The sequence below is a fragment of the Salmo salar genome, chromosome ssa20, assembly GCF_905237065.1.
Source record: "Salmo salar chromosome ssa20, Ssal_v3.1, whole genome shotgun sequence".
Taxonomy (NCBI): Eukaryota; Metazoa; Chordata; class Actinopteri; order Salmoniformes; family Salmonidae; genus Salmo; species Salmo salar.
Window position 1 is genome coordinate 85,885,758 of NC_059461.1, and position 20,208 is coordinate 85,905,965.

The window sequence follows — 20,208 nt, forward strand, 5'->3', positions numbered from 1 at the left end:
GCCCTGTGTTTCTGCCTTCATGCCTCAGTTACATGTCTGACTCTGCCCTGTGTTTCTGCCTTCATGCCTCAGTTACATGTCTGACTCTGCCCTGTGTTTCTGCCTTCATGCCTCAGTTACATGCCTGACTCTGCCCTGTGTTTCTGCCTTCATGTCTCACTTACATGTCTGTCTCTGCCCTGTGTTTCTGCCTTCATGTCTCAGTTACATGTCTGACTCTGCCCTGTGTTTCTGCCTTCATGTCTCAGTTACATGCCTGACTCTGCTCTGTGTTTCTGCCTTCATGTCTCAGTTACATGCCTGACTCTGCCCTGTGTTTCTGCCTTCATGTCTCAGTAACATGTCTGACTCTGCCCTGTGTTCTCGCTCTAAGGATTATTAAATATCATCAATAAAATGAAGAGTTTTATCATTCAAAATCACACAGCTTCATAGCACCCATAGCTAATGTGAAAATGGGTCTAAAACAGAGATGGTAAATGACAGAAGTAGTGGTATATTACAGAATACAAAAGGAAACCCAGCCGCGAGCTGCCCAGTGACACGAGCATACCAGACGAGCTAAATGCCTTTTATACTCACTTTGAGGCAAGCAACACTGAAGCATACATGAGAGCACCAGCTGTTCCGGACGACTGTGTGATCACGCTCTCCGTAGCCTATGTGAGCAAGACCTTTAAATAGGTCAACATTCTCAAAGCCGCTGGGCTAGACAGATTACCAGGACGTGTACTCAAAGCATGCGTGGACCAATTGGCAAGTGTCTTCACTGACATTTTCAACCTCTCCCTGACCGAGTCTGTAATACCTACATGCTTCAAACAGACCACCATAGTCCCTGTGCCCAAGAAAGCGAAGGTAACCTGCCTAAATAATTACCGCCTGTAGCACTCATGTCGGTAGCCATGAAGCGCTTTGAAAGGCTGGTCATGGCTCACATTAACATCATCATGCCGGAAACCCTAGACCCACTCCCAATTTGCATACCACCCCAACAGATCCACAGATGACGAAATCTCACTCCACACTGCCATTTCCCACCTGGACAAAAGGAACACCTATGTGAGAATGCTGTTCATTGACTACAGCTCAGCGTTCAACACCAGAGTGCCCACAAAGCTCATCACTAAGCTGAGGACCCTGGAACTTAACACCTCCCTCTGCAACTGGATCCTGGACTTCCTGACAGGCCGCCCCCAGGTGGTAAGGGTAGGCAACAACACATTTGCCACGCTGATCCTCAACCCCTCAGGGGTGCGTGCTGAGTCCCCTCCTGTACTCCCCACGATTGCGTGGCCAAGCATGACTCAAACACCACCATTAAGTTTGCTGACGACACAGCAGTGGTAAGCCTGATCACCGACAACGAGGAGACAGCCTATAGGGAGGAGGTCAGAGACCTGGCAGTGTGGTGCCAGGGCAACATCCTCTCCCTTAATGTGAGCAAGACAAAGGGGCTGATTGTGGACTACAGGAAAAGACGGGAGAAATAGGCCCCCATTAACATCGACAGGGCTGTAGTGGAGCGGCTCGAGAGTTTCAAGTTCACCAACGAACTATCATGGTCCAAACACACCTAGACAGTTGTGAAGAGGGCACGACAACACTTTTTCCCCCTCAGGAGAATGAAAAGATTTGGCATGGGTCCCCAGATCCTCTAAAAGTTCTACAGCTGCACCATCGAGAGCATCCTGACCGGTTGCATCACCACCTGGTAAAGCAACTGCTCGGCGTCTGACCGTAAGGCGCTGCCCAGGGTAAGTGCATATGGCCCAGTACATCACTGGGGCCAAGCTTCCTGCCATGCAGGACCTATATACTAGGCGGTGTCAGGGGAAGGCCCAAATAATTGTCAAAGACTCCAGTCACCCAAGTCACCCAAGTCATAGACTGTTCTCTCTGCTACCGCACGGCAAGCTGTACCGGATCGCCAAGTCTCAGACCAAAAGACTCATTATCAGACTAAAAGACTCCTTAACAGCTTCTACCACCATGCCATAAGACTGCTAAACAATTCATCAAATGGCCACCCAGACTATTTACCCCCTTTGTTTTTACACTTCTGCTAATCGCTGTTTATTAGCTATGCATAGTCACTTTACAAATTACCTCGACTAACCTGTACCCCCACACATTGACTCGGTACCGGTACCCCCTGTATAGAGCCTCGTTATTGTTATTTTAATATTCTTGTATTATTAAAAAAAATATATATATATATATACTGCTCCAAAAAATAAAGGGAACACTTAAACAACACAATGTAACTCCAAGTCAATCACACTTCTGTGAAATCAAACTGTCCACTTAGGAAGCAACACTGATTGACAATACATTTCAAATGCTGTTGTGCAAATGGAATAGACAACAGGTGGAAATTATAGGCAATTAGCAAGACACCCCCAATAAAGGAGTGGTTCTGCAGGTGGGGACCACAGACCACTTCTCAGTTCCTATGCTTCCTGGCTGATGTTTTGGTCACTTTTGAATGCTGGCGGTGCTTTCACTCTAGTGGTAGCATGAGACGGAGTCTACAACCCACACAAGTGGCTCAGGTAGTGCAGCTCATCCAGGATGGCACATCAATGCGAGCTGTGGCAAGAAGGTTTGCTGTGTCTGTCAGCGTAGTGTCCAGAACATGGAGGGGCTACCAGGAGACAGGCCAGTACATCAGGAGACGTGGAGGAAGCCGTAGGAGGGCAACAACCCAGCAGCAGGACCGCTACCTCCGCCTTTGTGAAAGGAGGAGCAGGAGAAGCACTGCCAGAGCCCTGCAAAATGACCTCCAGCAGGCCACAAATGTGCATGTGTCTGCTCAAACGGTCAGAAACAGACTCCATGAGGGTGGTATGAGGACCCGACATCCACAGGTGGGGGTTGAGCTGACAGCCCAACACCGTGCAGGACGTTTGGCATTTGCCAGAGAACAGCAAGATTGGCAAATTCGCCACTGGCGCCCTGTGCTCTTCACAGATGAAAGCAGGTTCACACTGAGCACGTGACAGACGTGACAGAGTCTGGAGACGCCGTGGAGAACATTCTGCTGCCTGCAACATCCTCCAGCATGACCGGTTTGGCGGTGGGTCAGTCATGGTGTGGGGTGGCATTTCTTTGGGGGGCCGCACAGCCCTCCATGTGCTCGCCAGAGGTAGCCTGACTGCCATTAGGTACCGAGATGAGATCCTCAGACCCCTTGTGAGACCATATGCTGGTGCGGTTGGCCCTGGGTTCCTCCTAATGCAAGACAATGCTAGACCTCATGTGGCTGGAGTGTGTCAGCAGTTCCTGCAAGAGGAAGGCATTGATGCTATGGACTGGCCCGCCCGTTCCCCAGACCTGAATCCAATTGAGCACATCTGGGACATCATGTCTCGCTTCATCCACCAACACCACGTTGCACCACAGACTGTCCAGGAGTTGGCAGATGCTTTAGTCCAGGTCTGGGAGGAGATCCCTCAGGAGACCATCTGCCACCTCATCAGGAGCATGCCCAGGCGTTGTAGGGAGGTCATACAGGCACGTGGAGGCCACACACACTACTGAGCCTCATTTTGACTTGTTTTAAGGACATTACATCAAAGTTGGATCAGCCTGTAGTGTGGTTTTCCACTTTAATTTTGAGTGTGACTCCAAATCCAGACCTCCATGGGTTGATAAATTGGATTTCCATTGATTATTTTTGTGTGATTTTGTTGTCAGCACATTCAACTATGTAAAGAAAAAAGTATTTAATAAGATTATTTATTTCATTCAGATCTAGGATGTTTTATTTTAGTGTTCCCTTTATTTTTGGAGCAATATATATATATATATATCTTCACTTGTAGTTGATTTAGTAAATATTTTCTTAACTCTATTTCTTGAACTGCATTGTTAGTTAAGGACTTGTAAGTAAGTATTTCACGGTAAGGTCTTCCTACACCTGTTGTATTCGGCGCATATGACAAATAAAATTTGATTTGATTTATCCCACCTGGTTTGAGTTCAGAGATCTCACACGCATGGCCTGTCTGGCGTCTGCAGTCTGTTTCACACACACACACACACACACACACACACGGTTGGCGTCTACTGTCTGCTGCTGCTTGAAAGGTTTTCAGCTTCTGGAGATAATTTCACCCATTCTGTACACACACACACACACACACACACACACACACACACACACACACACAAGGTTTGAGTTCAGCTTCTGGGGATAATTTCAGGCATCCGTACACAAATTACAGCATGAAGAGGACTGGGAAGGACAGGCGGAGAACATCACAGATATTCATGATTATAACCTTATTTAAAGATGCTGCTAACATTGAACAGACGAGCAATCACACACTCGCACAGCTTTTTTTAATGTGAATTTTCTGGACTTTTTAGGGAGTACAAATGTATTCCCGTTAAAAATCCTATGTTCCCTAACTCCAAAACCCCTAAACTTAACCCTAAACCCCTAAACTTAACCCTAAACCTAACCCTTAAGCCTAAAAAATAGCATTTTAACAAATTCAGGACATTAAAAAAGTCATGACTTTTCTATTAAAAAAATCTTGTTTTCCTACCTTGTCAGGATATGCTGGTGACTTGTCAGGACATTCTGGTCCTGATAATGTAGGAAAACGCATGCACTCACACACACACCAGATGCCAACCATGCCATGTGATGCATGTTAGTGATGCCTGCTAGTGATGTGTGCAGATTGCTTTGCTTGCACAATGTAGTTGTAATGAATTCTGTTTGTAGGTCCATTCAACAGGTTTCAGAGAGTTTATATTGGCAGTAACTCAACTTTTTACATGCTGAATTCATGGCGTCGCCAAGCTGTCGAGTGTGTAGTAAGATTTTCATGAGCTGTTACCATGACAATGTATAACGTTAAAAAGATGTGGCATACACACTTCCTTATACAGCAGGATTATGTGTTAAACACGTGTTAAACACTCCTTGTGCCAATAGATGTCATTATGCTCTCATTAGAGAAATCACAAGCATTTCTGGAGACTGGTTTATCATCTGCAGAAGGGGTTGGAAGGAGCTGTGTATTCAACAATGGGCCCAGCTTAAAATGGACCATTCTGAAGACAATTGAGGCTAATAATTCATAATATGAAGAGGGATTTCTCCAACCAACATTCAAAACTAGTTCTCCATTTATGGGAATACCAGTGAATCCCCAGTGTTTCTGAGTAGAGTAAGTCAGTGGAGGGTCGGAGAATTCCTCCACAGCAAATGTAGCATTAAGAGTCAGTCTGTGGAGATGTCAGGGTCGGAGAATTCCCTCACAGCAAATGTAGCGTCACCAAGACCTGTCACCTGGAGAAGTCAGGTTCACCAAGACCTATCAACTGGAGATGAGGTAGATTTAACACCAGGCCTAAAGATATGCTCTTTCTTTTTCTCTTTCTATTTTTGTCTCCCTTTCTCTATCTCTCTTGCTCTCTCGCAGCATCCTCCCGTTCCCTCTTTCACTAAACGGTTTCTTGAAGAACACTTCCATTTGGCATCATCGAGGCCTCGCTCTGCAATGATAAAGATTTATCATCACTTCTTCCTCTTCAGTTAGATAACTGACCCGTCAACAAAACAAAAATCAAGGAACCGGAGAGAACGGTGTGAATGCCACAGGGTGGCCGGGTCAGAGGCGATAAATTAGCGATCTCTTTCGGTCAGATGGCAGGGATTTCCAACACTCGTTGGCATGTTTTACTGGAAGTGGTTGCTACAATGCAGAGAGTAGCATAGTGTCACAGTCCTGTTTTAGGGTTGCACCTTTCTGGTAACTTTCCCAAAAATGTCAGGTTTTCCAGAAATCCTGGTTTGAAGGTTCTGGATTTCCTGCTTATTCCTTGCTGATTGACGAAATCTGCCAACCGTGTTTTCAGAAAATGTTGAAACCCTAGTCTTGTCATAGCTGCCACACCGAACACGGAGGAGAGTCTTTACACATGACTCCTCAATCATCGTAGAAATAGACAGACAGGGTGTAGATGTTACCTCTTACTCCAAATGAGAGATGTTCACTGACCTTAAATGACATGAATATCAGCCCCCAGTAGCCCTACAGTCTAACGGAGATGTACTCTTTATTAATTAAACATACTCAACACTTGTCCCCATGAAAACCCATGGCAACAAAGTGGTGTGATTTTCTCTGTCATCATTCCACAGCTCCTGACTGTGTGAAGCTGATTAATGCACACTCACTCTCTCTGCATTACTTAAGCACAAGTGGTTTGAAAGACATAGAAGGGGGGAGTGGGAGAACGATGAAGAGAATTGAGAAAGTTGAGAAGAAAGACAATAGAGAGGAGCTGAACGGAGAGGAGAGAGAATGAGAGAGGAGAAGAAAGTGGGAAAGTAAAATTGTGGTACAGGGAGAACAGTGGGAGGGAGGCTCTCTTCACAGAACAGATCTCCTCCCACCAGGATGTTCTGGACCCCCTTAAAACAAGGGTTGTGTCCTTCAACATCCCAGCGCCATGGTACACTCCTGAGCTGCGTGCCATGAAAGCCCAAGGACGACAACTAAACTCAGCAAAAAAAGAAACATCCCTTTTTCAGGACCCTGTCTTTCAAAGATAATTAGTAAAAATACAAATAACTTCACAGATCTTCATTGTAAAGGGTTTAAACACTGTTTCCCATGCTTGTTCAATGAACCATAAACAATTAATGAGCATGCACCTGTGGAACAGTCGTTAAGACACTAACAGCTTACAGGCGGTAGGCAATTAAGGTCACAGGTATGAAACTTAGGACACTAAAGAGGCCTTTCTACTGACTGAAAAACCCCAAAAGAAAGATGCCCAGGGTCCCTGCTCATCTGCGTGAAAGTGCCTTAGGCATGCTGCAAGGAGGCATGAGGACTGCAGATGTGGCCAGGGCAATAAATTGCAATGTCCGTACTGTGAGACGCCTAAGACAGCGCTACAGGGAGATAGGACGGACAGCTGATCATCCTCACAGTGGCAGACCACGTGTAACAACACCTGCACAGGATCGGTACATCTGAACATCACACCTGCGGGACAGGTACAGGATGGCAACAACAACTGCCGAGTTACACCAGGAATGCACAATCCCTCCATCAGTGCTCAGACTGTCCGCAATAGGCTGAGAGAGGCTGGACTGAAGGATTTTAGGCCTGTTGTAAGGCAGGTCCTCACCAGACATCACCAGCAACAACATTGCCTATGGGCACAAACCCATCGTCGCTGGACCAGACAGGACTGGCAAAAAGTGCTCTTCACTGACGAGTCGCGGTTTTGTCTCACCAGGGGTGATGGTCAGATTCGCCTTTATCGTTAAAGGAATGAGCATTAAACCGAGGCCTGTACTCTGGAGCGGGATCGATTTGGAGGTGGAGGGTCCGTCATGGTCTGGGGCAGTGTGTCACAGCATCATCGGACTGAGCTTGTTGTCATTGCAGGCAATCTTAACGCTGTGTGTTACAGGGAAGACATCCTCCTCCCTCATGTGGTACCCTTTCTGCAGGCTCATCCTGACATCACCCTCCAGCATGACAATGCCACCAGCCATACTGCTCGTTCTGTGCGTGATTTCCTGCAAGACATAAATGTCAGTGTTCTGCCATGGCCAGCAAAGAGCCCGGATCTCAATCCCATTGAGCACGTCTGTGACCTGTTGGATCGGAGGGTGAGGGCTAGTGCCATTCCCCCCAGAAATGTCCGGGAACTTGCAGGTGCCTTGGTGGAAGAGTGGGGTAACATCTCACAGCAAGAACTGGCAAATCTGGTGCAGTCCATGAGGAGGAGATGCACTGCAGTACTTAATGCAGCTGGTGGCCACACCAGATACTGACTGTTACTTTTTTGACCCCCCCTTTGTTCAGGGACACTTTATTCCATTTCTGTTAGTCACATGTCTGTGGAACTTGTTCAGTGTATGTCTCACTTGTTGAATCTTGTTATGTTCATACAAATATTTACACATGTTAAGTTTGCTGAAAATAAACTCAGTTGGAGGACGAGAGGACGTTTATTTTTTGCTGAGTTTAGAAGGGCTCTGCAAACTGGGAGCCATAAAAATACCACATTCACAACTGCAAGGACTTACTTGCCACAGTTTTGAAGTACCAAAAGTTTGTTACAAAAGGGGGGCAGGCAAATGACAGGTCAAGGGCAGGCAGAGGTCAGTAGTCCAGAGCAGAGTCTGAAAGGCAGGCAGGCTCAGGGTCAGGGCAGGCAGAGGTCAGTAATCCAGAGCAGAGTCTGAAAGGCAGGCAGGGTCAGGGTCAGGGCAGGCAGAGGTCAGTAATCCAGGGTGGTATAACAAGGTACAGAACGACAGGCAGGCACAGGGTCAAGGCAGGCAGAATGGTCAAAAACCGGGAAATCTAGAAAACAGGAACTAGAGACAGACAGGAGCATGGGAAAAAACGCTGGTAGGCTTGACGAAACAAAACTAACTGGCAACAGACAAACAGAGAACACAGGTATAAGTACACTGGGGATAATGGGAAGATGGGCGACACCTGGAGGGGGGTGGAGACAATCACAAAGACTGGTGAAGCAGATTAGGGTGTGACACTGTGCTGCTGATGCTGGGAACATGTCCATCCTCATCCACCAGGACCGGTCTGCAGCATTTGTCCTCAGATTTTAACTGACCACATGTAGCGGGTTCTTGGTGTTTCCATAAACACCCCTTGCCTGGTTCCACTCCGATCTATCTGATAGACAACCGTTTCTCCCTTGGCAACTGCATGTCTGCCCCAGCCCCTGTGTCACAAGGTGTCCCACAAGACTCAGTGTTAGGTCCATTACTGTTTAGTATTTACATGCTACCGCTCGGTCAGATCCTCCATCAATTTGGACTCACTTCACTGTTAGATTACACACATCTACATCCACACTAAACCCAACTCTGCTCTGCCACCCCCGTCTGTTGTGTAAAGTGGATGAGCAATAACTTTTTAAAATGAAATGACGACAAAACAGAGATCATGCTCATGGGCTGTTAATAGAAATGTCAAAATTTTCACTGGATTACGCAATGAACGGAAGCGTCCGTTCTATTTCACATCATAAGTGCTCGCTCAGTCCGTGAAAAATTATTACCTCAGAATTGCTCTCCGAGGAGGATTTTGACGGTGACAACCTGCTGATTCAGAGGACCGAAAAGACTGGAAAGAGAACACGCATTCTTCACCATATATTTGTCTTTATACAGTTGAAGTCGGAAGTTTACATACACCTTAGGAAAATACATTTAAACTCAGTTTTTCACAATTACTAACATTTAATCCTAGTAAAAATTCCCTGTCCTAGGTCAGTTAGGATCACCACTTTATTTTAAGAATGTGAAATGTCAGAATAATAGTAGAGAGAATGATTTATTTCAGCTTTTATTTCTTTCATCACATTTCCAGTGGGTCAGAAGTTTACATACACTCAATTAGTATTTGGTAGCATTGCCTTTAAATTGTTTAACTTGGGTCAAACTTTTCGGGTAGCCTTCCACAAGCTTCCCACAATAAGTTGGGTGAATTTTGGCCCATTCCTCCTGACAGAGCTGGTGTAACGGAGTCGGGTTTGTAGGCCTCCTTGCTCGCACACGCTTATTCAGTTCTGCCCACAAATTTTCTATAGGGTTGAGGTCAGGGCTTTGTGATGACCACTCCAATACCTTGACTTTGTTGTCCTTAAGCCATTTTGCCACAGCTATGGAAGTATGCTTGGGTCATTGTCCAATTGGAAGATCCATTTGCAACCAAGCTTTAACTTCCTGACTGATGTCTTGAGATGTTGCTTCAATATATCCACATAGTTTTCCACCCTCATGATGCCATCTATTTTGTGAAGTGCACCAGTCCCTCCTACAGCAAAGCACCCCACAACATGATGCTGCCACCCCCCTGCTTCACGGTTGGGATGGTGTTCTTCAGCTTGCAAGCCTCCCCCTTTTTCCTCCAAACATAACGATGGTCATTATGGCAAAATAGTTATATTTTTGTTTCATCAGACCAGAGGACATTTCTTCAAAAAGTACGATCTTTGTCCCCATGTGCAGTTGCAAACCGTAGTCTGGCTTTTTTTATGCCGGTTTTGGAGTAGTGGCTTCTTCCTTGCTGAGCGGCCTTTCAGGTTATGTCAATATAGGAGTCGTTTTACTGTGGATATAGATACTTTTGTACCTGTTTCCATCCAGCATTTTCACAAGGTTCTTTGCTGTTGTTCTGGGATTGATTTGCACTTTTCACACCAAAGTACATTCATCTCTAGGAAACAAAACGCGTCTCCTTACTGAGCGGTTTGACGGCTGCGTGGTCCCATGGTGTGTATACTTGAGTACTATTGTTTCTACAGATGAAGGTGGTACCTTCAGGCATTTGGAAATTGCTTCCAAGGATGAACCAGACTTGTGGAGGTCTAAAAAATTCTGAGGTCTTGGCTGATTTCCTTAGATTTTCCCATGATGTCAAGCAAAGAAGAACTGAGTTTAAAGGTAGGCTTTGAAATACATCCACAGGTACACCTCCAATTCACTCAAATTATATCAATTAGCCTACCATAAGCTTCTAAAGCCATGACATAATTTTCTGGAATTTTCCAAGCTGTTTAAAGGCACAGTCAACTTAGTGTATGTAAGCTTCTGACCCACTGGAATTGTGATACAGTGAATTATAAGTGAAATAATCTGTGGGTAAACAATTGTTGGAAAAATTACTTGTGTCATGCACAAAGTAGATGTCCTAACCAACTTGCCAAAACTATAGTTTGTTAACAGAAATTTGTGGAGTGGTTAAAAAACTAGTTTTAATGACTCCAACCTAGGTGTATGTAAACTTCTGACTGTATATGTATATATATATGTGTATTTATATCAACTGTATATCAACTGTATTTGATATATATATATATATATATCAAATGTATTTATGTAGCCCTTCTTACATCAGCTGATATCTCAAAGTGCTGTACAGAAACCCAGCCTAAAACCCCAAACAGCAAGCAATGCAGGTGTAGAAGCACGGTGGCTAGGAAAAACTCCCTAGAATGGCCAAAACCTAGGAAGAAACCTAGAGAGGAACCAGGCTATGAGGGGTGGCCAGTCCTCTTCTGGCATATATATGTATTTATATCAACTGTTTATATATATATATATATATATGTATTTATATCAACTGTATATATATATATATGTATTTATATCAACTGTATATATATGTATTTATATCAACTGTTATATATATATATATATATATATGTATTTATATCAACTGTATATATATATGTATTTATATCAACTGTATATATATATATATATATATATGTATTTATATAAACTGAATATATATGTATTTATATAAACTGTATAATATATATATATATATATATATATATATGTATTTATATCAACTGTATGTATATATATGTATTTATATCAACTGTATATATATATATGTATTTATATCAACTGTATATATATATATGTATTTATATCAACTGTTATATATATATATATATATATGTATTTATATCAACTGTATTATATATAACTGTATATATATATATGTATTTATATCAACTGTATATATATATATATATATATATATATGTATTTATATCAACTGTATGTATATATCCATTGATTCTTGAAGAATATAACTTATAAATGCTTCGTGAGCTTAGTTCATCTATCACACTCCATCAGAACCCAAAATATAAACTTGTTTTTCTCCAATGTTAGTAAACATTGTAAATGTAAACAAACACTGTATATCCTCATAACATGGTTAAAACAATCATTTTTATATCATGGATGGTCAGTCCTTACATCCATAGTTCTGTCTGTTAATCTGAGAGTGGTTACATTTCTCCAGGCCCATCCCTCAGCTTTTTCCTTTAAACAGAGGCGGGGTGCCCATTTTGTTATTGTTTCATCTGTGGATTTGCCCTTTAAACAGCTGCATATTATCATGATATCAAAGTGTCACCAACTAAAAGAGTAACAATAGGCCTATAGCAAATGTAGCACATGGCATTCATTTTTCACACGTAAATAGCACTTTTCAGTAGTGCTCAAAGCATGCCATTCCATGCTTTGATTGTAATTTATCAATTAGAATCAATGAGCCCAATCACCATGACACCATAATAAACAACAGAGTAGGGCTGACTAATAAGTCCTTCGTTTTGGGATCATGCTCAGGTTAAACAATTTGGCTAATCTATACTTCCATATTTCCAAGTCCTATTCTTGAAGATCAAAGGGTATAACATTTATTGGAATTACTGGAATTCTGATAGACTTTGGTTTTTAATGTAAAGATATAATTTCATTGTATTATTATATGTAGTAGAAAAGTGATGAGTTAGAAGAAGCCTACATAACCAACCCATAAAGTAAAATGTAACATCCATATATGGCCAGCTATGTAAACTTTAACATTGATTTATCCTGCAATAGATGTTGTTCAATTGGTAACATATATTTTTGTCTTCTTCTAATGCCTCTTAAAGGGAAAGTAATCTACATTTAGAAAGTAACATACTGATAAGAAATGTATTTGTAATATGAAATATAATTGCATTTATTCCTGTCATCAATCAAGCTGAGAGTGAACATGGACAAGGTGCAGGAGAAACAGAAGGAGAGCTACCGGAGGAGAATCAAGAAGGGGACCAAGTGTTTCGACATCCGGGAAACTTACTCGGTTTGAAAGAAGGACGAACGGAAGGCGAGACCTGGGTAACCTCGCAGCTCTTTCACTGCTAGCTGTGGTCACCTGTTATGGTGAATGTAAAAAATCTCAGATAATAACTATTTGCCTTTGGACAGAAAATAACCTGAAGCTAGTTTTAGTTTCCCTAACAGTGATATTTTTTCTTTGTCTTCCTAGGGTTATCTCGATGTATCTCCAGTTGGAACAGGTGGACGGTCGACCACTGAAAGCCCTGACGCCCTACACTTCAGTGAAGCCTAATAGACAAAATATGTTAAGCTTTGGTTGACATTTGAGAAAGTAAGAAATGGTAGTTATGCTGAGCTCATAAAAATGTACCTCTTCAATTTACCTCCAAATGACTTTAGGACCACCGACTGTCCGAGCCCACTGGGAGTTATCCCGTTGTCATGTTGTCATTATCTGCTAAGAAAGTTTTCTTGCTCTATCATACTTGGCACATAATATGTGAGATACACAGATGAACTAAAAACACTAGCACTGAAAAAACTCAGAACAAAGAGAGCAGCAGTGGCTGGACTTTGTAGTCTCCGTCTTCAAGTCCCCTTTCAGAGACTGGCTGCCTGTTGAGAACAAAGTGACAAACAGAATCCCCCACCCCTCCTCTATATTCCAGACACCAGAATAAGGTATTTTAGTCTATGATTGCCATGTGAGTGTATCTTTGTGAATCTGTGAATCTTTAAAAATAAATGAATGACACAACTGTACCGAAAAATATCAAAGTTTATGTATTAAAATCTTAAATATTGCCAGATTAGTTTTCCACATCCACATTATTCATTGTTGAATCCTAGGACCGACAATACATACATAAACTCAGCAAAAAAAGAAACGTCCTCTCACTGTCAACTGCGTTTATTTTCAGCAAACTTAACATGTAAATATTTGTATGAACATAACAAGATTCAACAACTGAGACATAAACTGAACAAGTTCCACAGACATGTGACTAACAGAAATGGAATAATGTGTCCCTGAACAAAGGGGAGGGGGGGGGGGGGGGTCAAAATCAAAAGTATCAGTCAGTATCTGGTGTGGCCACCAGCTGCATTAAGTTCATCTCCTCCTCATGGACTGCACCAGATTTGCCAGTTCTTGCTGTGAGATGTTACCCCACTCTTCCACCAAGGCACCTGCAAGTTCCTGGACATTTCTGTGGGGAATGGCACTAGCCCTCACCCTCCGATCCAACAGGTCACAGACGTGCTCAATGGGATTGAGATCCGGGCTCTTCGCTGGCCATGGCAGAACACTAACATTTCTGTCTTGCAGGAAATCACGCACAGAACGAGCAGTATGGCTGGTGGCATTGTCATGTTGGGGGGTCATGTCAGGATGAGCCTGCAGGAAGGGTACCACCTGAAGGAGGAGGATGTCTTCCCTGTAACGCACAGCGTTGAGATTGCCTGCAATGACAACAAGCTCAGTCCGATGATGCTGTGACACACCGCCCCAGACCATGACGGACCCTCCACCTCCAAATCGATCCCGCTCCAGAGTACAGGCCTCGGTTTAACGCTCATTCCTTTAACGATAAAGGCGAATCCGACCATCACCCAGGGTGAGACAAAACCGCGACTCGTCAGTGAAGAGCTCTTTTTGCCAGTCCTGTCTGGTCCAGCGACGGTGGGTTTGTGCCCATAGGCAGTGTTGTTGCCGGTGATGTCTGGTGAGGACCTGCCTTACAACAGGCCTACAAGCTGTCGGTCCAGCCTCTCTCAGCCTATTGCGGACAGTCTGAGCACTGATGGAGGGATTGTGCGTTACTGGTGTAACTTGGCAGTTGTTGCCATCCTGTACCTGTCCCGCAGGTGTGATGTTCAGATGTACCGATCCTGTGTAGGGGTTGATACACGTGGTCTGCCACTGCGAGGATGATCAGCTGTCCATCCTGTCTCCCTGTTGCGCTGTCTTAGGCGTCTCACAGTACGGACATTGCAAATTATTGCCCTGGCCACATCTGCAGTCCTCATGCCTCCTTGCAGCATGCCTAAGGCACGTTCACGCAGATGAGCAGGGACCCTGGGCATCTTTCTTTTGGGGTTTTTTAGAGTCAGTAGAAAGGCCTCTTTAGTGTTCAAAGTTTTCAGAACTATGACCTTAATTGCCTACCGTCTGTAAGCTGTTAGTGTCTTAACGACAGTTCCACGGGTGCAAGTTCATTAATTGTTTATGGTTCATTGAACAAGCATGGGAAACAGTGTTTAAATACTTTACAATGAAGATCTGTGAAGTTATTTCGATTTTTACGAATTATCTTTGAAAGACAGGGTCCTGAAAAAGGTACTTTTTTTGCTGAGTTTATATATATTCAACACAAGGGTGTACTAATGAGCTGTGCAAAATAGAAAAAAATGAATCATAATAGAGGACTACTGAAATTATAATATTTCAGTGTAAATGAAATATAAACATGACAGCCAGACAAGCCAGTGTATGAATGAAATGGATTTCCATATGAATGGAGTGGAAATTAGCTGACATTGTGACCTGTAAGGTAAGTAACTTTAATGTGTCAAGCAGATTACATGTTTCCTTTGCCATTTGTGAAACGTAGCAACGTTTAAGACATGGATTTCATGTTGTTGTAATGTTAACAAGGCACACTGTCACGACTTCCGCCAAAGTGTGTTTTGTCATGTTTTTCCTCACACCTGGTTTCAATTCCCTCAATTACTTGTTGTGTATTTAACCCTCTGTTCCCCCCATGTCTTTGTGTGGGATTGTTTATTGTAGTGCTTGTGCACGTTCCCCGTGAGCGCACGACGGGTTATTTTTGTGCCCATTTATCTTGTTGTTCTGGATGCCGTTGGTTTTGCTTAATAAATCTCTGGTTCTTACCCAGTTCTGCTCTCCTGCGCCTGACTTCTCTGCCGCCAATTACGCACCCCGCTACACACACAAAAGTAGTTTGAAGTAATGTTTTAATTTTATTAGCTTAACAAAACAAAAAAATGACGTAATTTAGGTTGTAATGATCCACAAAATTCTGATCATTAAGTCATAATACCGTTGATATAGCAACGGACGCTAATAGTTTATCGAATCCCATTGTGTCGCAGAGGGGGACAGTATTTGGCATGACAGGCCCCGACTCCCTCATCAAGAAACTGGGTGAACTAAACGGGATAATTGCGGCTGCACCATCCCCTCCAACTCCACAGTCAGGAACCTTGGTGTTACAACTGAATCCCACATCGCCAAGTTTGTCTTCTTACACCTTAAAAACGTCTCACAACTCAGACCTTCTCTCACTGACCCCGCTGCTGAAACCCTGATTCACGTTTTAGTTTTATCATGCCTGGACTACTGCAACGGCATTCTCGATGGACATGTGTGGTGTTCTCCATACTCAGTCTGTCATCATGTGTGGTGTTCTCCATACTCAGTCTGTCATGTGTGGTGTTCTCCATACTCAGTCTGTCATCATGTGTGGTGTTCTCCATACTCAGTCTGTCATCATGTGGTGTTCACCATACTCAGTCTGTCATCATGTGGTGTTCACCATACTCAGTCTGTCATCGTGTGTGGTGTTCTCCATACTCAGTCTGTCATCATGTGTGGTGTTCTCCATACTCAGTCTGTCATCATGTGTGGTGTTCTCCATACTCAGTCTGTCATCATGTGTGGTGTTCTCCATACTCAGTCTGTCATCGTGTGTGGTGTTCTCCATACTCAGTCTGTCATCATGTGTGGTGTTCTCCATACTCAGTCTGTCATGTGTGGTGTTCTCCATACTCAGTCTGTCATCATGTGTGGTGTTCTCCATACTCAGTCTGTCATCATGTGTGGTGTTCTCCATACTCAGTCTGTCATCATGTGGTGTTCACCATACTCAGTCTGTCATCGTGTGTGGTGTTCTCCATACTCAGTCTGTCATCATGTGTGGTGTTCTCCATACTCAGTCTGTCATCATGTGGTGTTCACCATACTCAGTCTGTCATCATGTGGTGTTCACCATACTCAGTCTGTCATCGTGTGTGGTGTTCTCCATACTCAGTCTGTCATCATGTGTGGTGTTCTCCATACTCAGTCTGTCATCATGTGGTGTTCTCCATACTCAGTCTGTCATCATGTGGTGTTCTCCATACTCAGTCTGTCATCATGTGGTGTTCACCATACTCAGTCTGTCATCATGTGGTGTTCTCCATACTCAGTCTGTCATCATGTGTGGTGTTCTCCATACTCAGTCTGTCATCATGTGGTGTTCTCCATACTCAGTCTGTCATCATGTGTGGTGTTCTCCATACTCAGTCTGTCATCATGTGTGGTGTTCTCCATACTCAGTCTGTCATCATGTGGTGTTCTCCATACTCAGTCTGTCATCATGTGTGGTGTTCTCCATACTCAGTCTGTCATCATGTGTGGTGTTCTCCATACTCAGTCTGTCATCGTGTGTGGTGTTCTCCATACTCAGTCTGTCATCATGTGGTGTTCACCATGCTCAGTCTGAAGCTCTTAAAATAAGATATATTATTACTATTAGAAGCTGCATGTACTCTCTGTTATTTACTGTATGACCCTGTGTTGTCTTACTCTCTGTTATCTACTGTAGGACCCTGTGTTGTCTTACTCTCTGTTATTTACTGTATGACCCTGTGTTGTCTTACTCTCTCTGTTATCTACTGTAGGACCCTGTGTTGTCTTACTCTCTCTGTTATCTACTGTATGACCCTGTGTTGTCTTACTCTCTGTTATCTACTGTAGGACCCTGTGTTGTCTTACTCTCTCTGTTATCTACTGTAGGACCCTGTGTTGTCTTACTCTCTTTTATCTACTGTAGGACCCTGTGTTGTCTTACTCTCTCTGTTATCTACTGTAGGACCCTGTGTTGTCTTACTCTCTCTGTTATCTACTGTAGGACCCTGTGTTGTCTTACTCTCTGTTATCTACTGTATGAACCTGTGTTGTCTTACTCTCTGTTATCTACTGTAGGACCCTGTGTTGTCTTACTCTCTCTGTTATCTACTGTAGGACCCTGTGTTGTCTTACTCTCTCTGTTATCTACTGTAGGACCCTGTGTTGTCTTACTCTGTTATTTACTGTAGGACCCTGTGTTGTCTTACTCTCTGTTATCTACTGTAGGACCCTGTGTTGTCTTACTCTCTCTGTTATCTACTGTAGGACCCTGTGTTGTCTTACTCTCTGTTATCTACTGTAGGACCCTGTGTTGTCTTACTCTCTTTTATCTACTGTAGGACCCTGTGTTGTCTTACTCTCTCTGTTATCTACTGTAGGACCCTGTGTTGTCTTACTCTCTGTTATCTACTGTATGAACCTGTGTTGTCTTACTCTCTGTTATCTACTGTAGGACCCTGTGTTGTCTTACTCTCTCTGTTATCTACTGTAGGACCCTGTGTTGTCTTACTCTCTCTGTTATCTACTGTAGGACCCTGTGTTGTCTTACTCTCTGTTATCTACTGTAGGACCCTGTGTTGTCTTACTCTCTCTGTTATCTACTGTAGGACCCTGTGTTGTCTTACTCTCTTTGTTATCTACTGTAGGACCCTGTGTTGTCTTACTCTGTTATCTACTGTATGACCCTGTGTTGTCTTACTCTCTGTTATCTACTGTAGGACCCTGTGTTGTCTTACTCTCTCTGTTATCTACTGTAGGACCCTGTGTTGTCTTACTCTCTTTGTTATCTACTGTAGGACCCTGTGTTGTCTTACTCTCTGTTATCTACTGTAGGACCCTGTGTTGTCTTACTCTCTGTTATCTACTGTAGGACCCTGTGTTGTCTTACTCTCTCTGTTATCTACTGTAGGACCCTGTGTTGTCTTACTCTCTCTGTTATCTACTGTAGGACCCTGTGTTGTCTTACTCTGTTATCTACTGTAGGACCCTGTGTTGTCTTACTCTCTGTTATCTACTGTATGACCCTGTGTTGTCTTACTCTCTCTGTTATCTACTGTAGGACCCTGTGTTGTCTTACTCTCTCTGTTATCTACTGTAGGACCCTGTGTTGTCTTACTCTGTTATCTACTGTAGGACCCTGTGTTGTCTTACTCTCTCTGTTATCTACTGTAGGACCCTGTGTTGTCTTACTCTCTCTGTTATCTACTGTAGGACCCTGTGTTGTCTTACTCTCTCTGTTATCTACTGTAGGACCCTGTGTTGTCTTACTCTCTCTGTTATCTACTGTAGGACCCTGTGTTGTCTTACTCTCTCTGTTATCTACTGTAGGACCCTGTGTTGTCTTACTCTCTCTGTTATCTACTGTAGGACACTGTGTCGTCTTTCTCTCTGTTTGCATGCATTTGAAGTCATACGTGTGTGTAAGTGTCTGTGTGTAAGGGCACACATGTACAGTAGGGCTTTAAAAGCCGTACTGATCTGCTCCCCCGCTGTGGGGTTCTAGAGTGCTGGAATGTATCGGTCATTCTAAGCTTGCTCATAAGAAAACCTTTAGTCTGGAAATGTGTTATTTCACAACGTGCTACAGAGTTAGGTTCTCGCTCACATACTATAATATACTGCCAGAGACATACAGCACATTACCTTGAGTACCTTTCCAGTGGAAATTCATTCCAGACATACATTGGGAATGTAGTTAGAGCGAACTTTCCGATAGGTGTGTTTTCTTTCCTTAAACACTAACACATGGTGGTTTTAACGCATAGAAATGATCCACTGGGAAGTACTCTGTTCAACAGTAGTCATAAACTTAGACTATGGTGTCCAGTCAGGGCACACGTTTAACGTCCCATCCGAAAGAGGGCACCCTACAAAGGGCAATGTCCCCACTCACTGCCCTGGGGCATTGGGATATATATATATATATACATATATATATATATATACATACATATATATACATATATATATATATACACATACATACATATATACATACATATATACATACATACATATATACATACATATATACATACATATATATATACATACATACATATATATATACATACATACATACATATAGATAGATATAGATAGATAGATATATATAGATATATATGTATAGATAGATAGATAGATATATATAGATATACATGTATAGATAGATAGATATAGATATATATGTATAGATAGATAGATAGATATAGATATATATGTATAGATAGATAGATATATATAGATATATATGTATAGATAGATAGATATATATATATAGATATATATGTATAGATAGATAGATAGATATATAGATATATATGTATAGATAGATATATGTATAGATAGATATGTATAGATAGATATATATGTATAGATACATATATATGTATAGATATATATATATATACATACATATATATATATATCTATACATATATATATATATATATATTTAGATAGATAGATATATATATAGATATATATGTATAGATAGATAGATATATATAGATATATATGTATAGATAGATATATGTATAGATAGATATGTATAGATAGATATATATGTATAGATACATATATATGTATATATATATATACATACATATATATATATATATCTATACATATATATATATATATC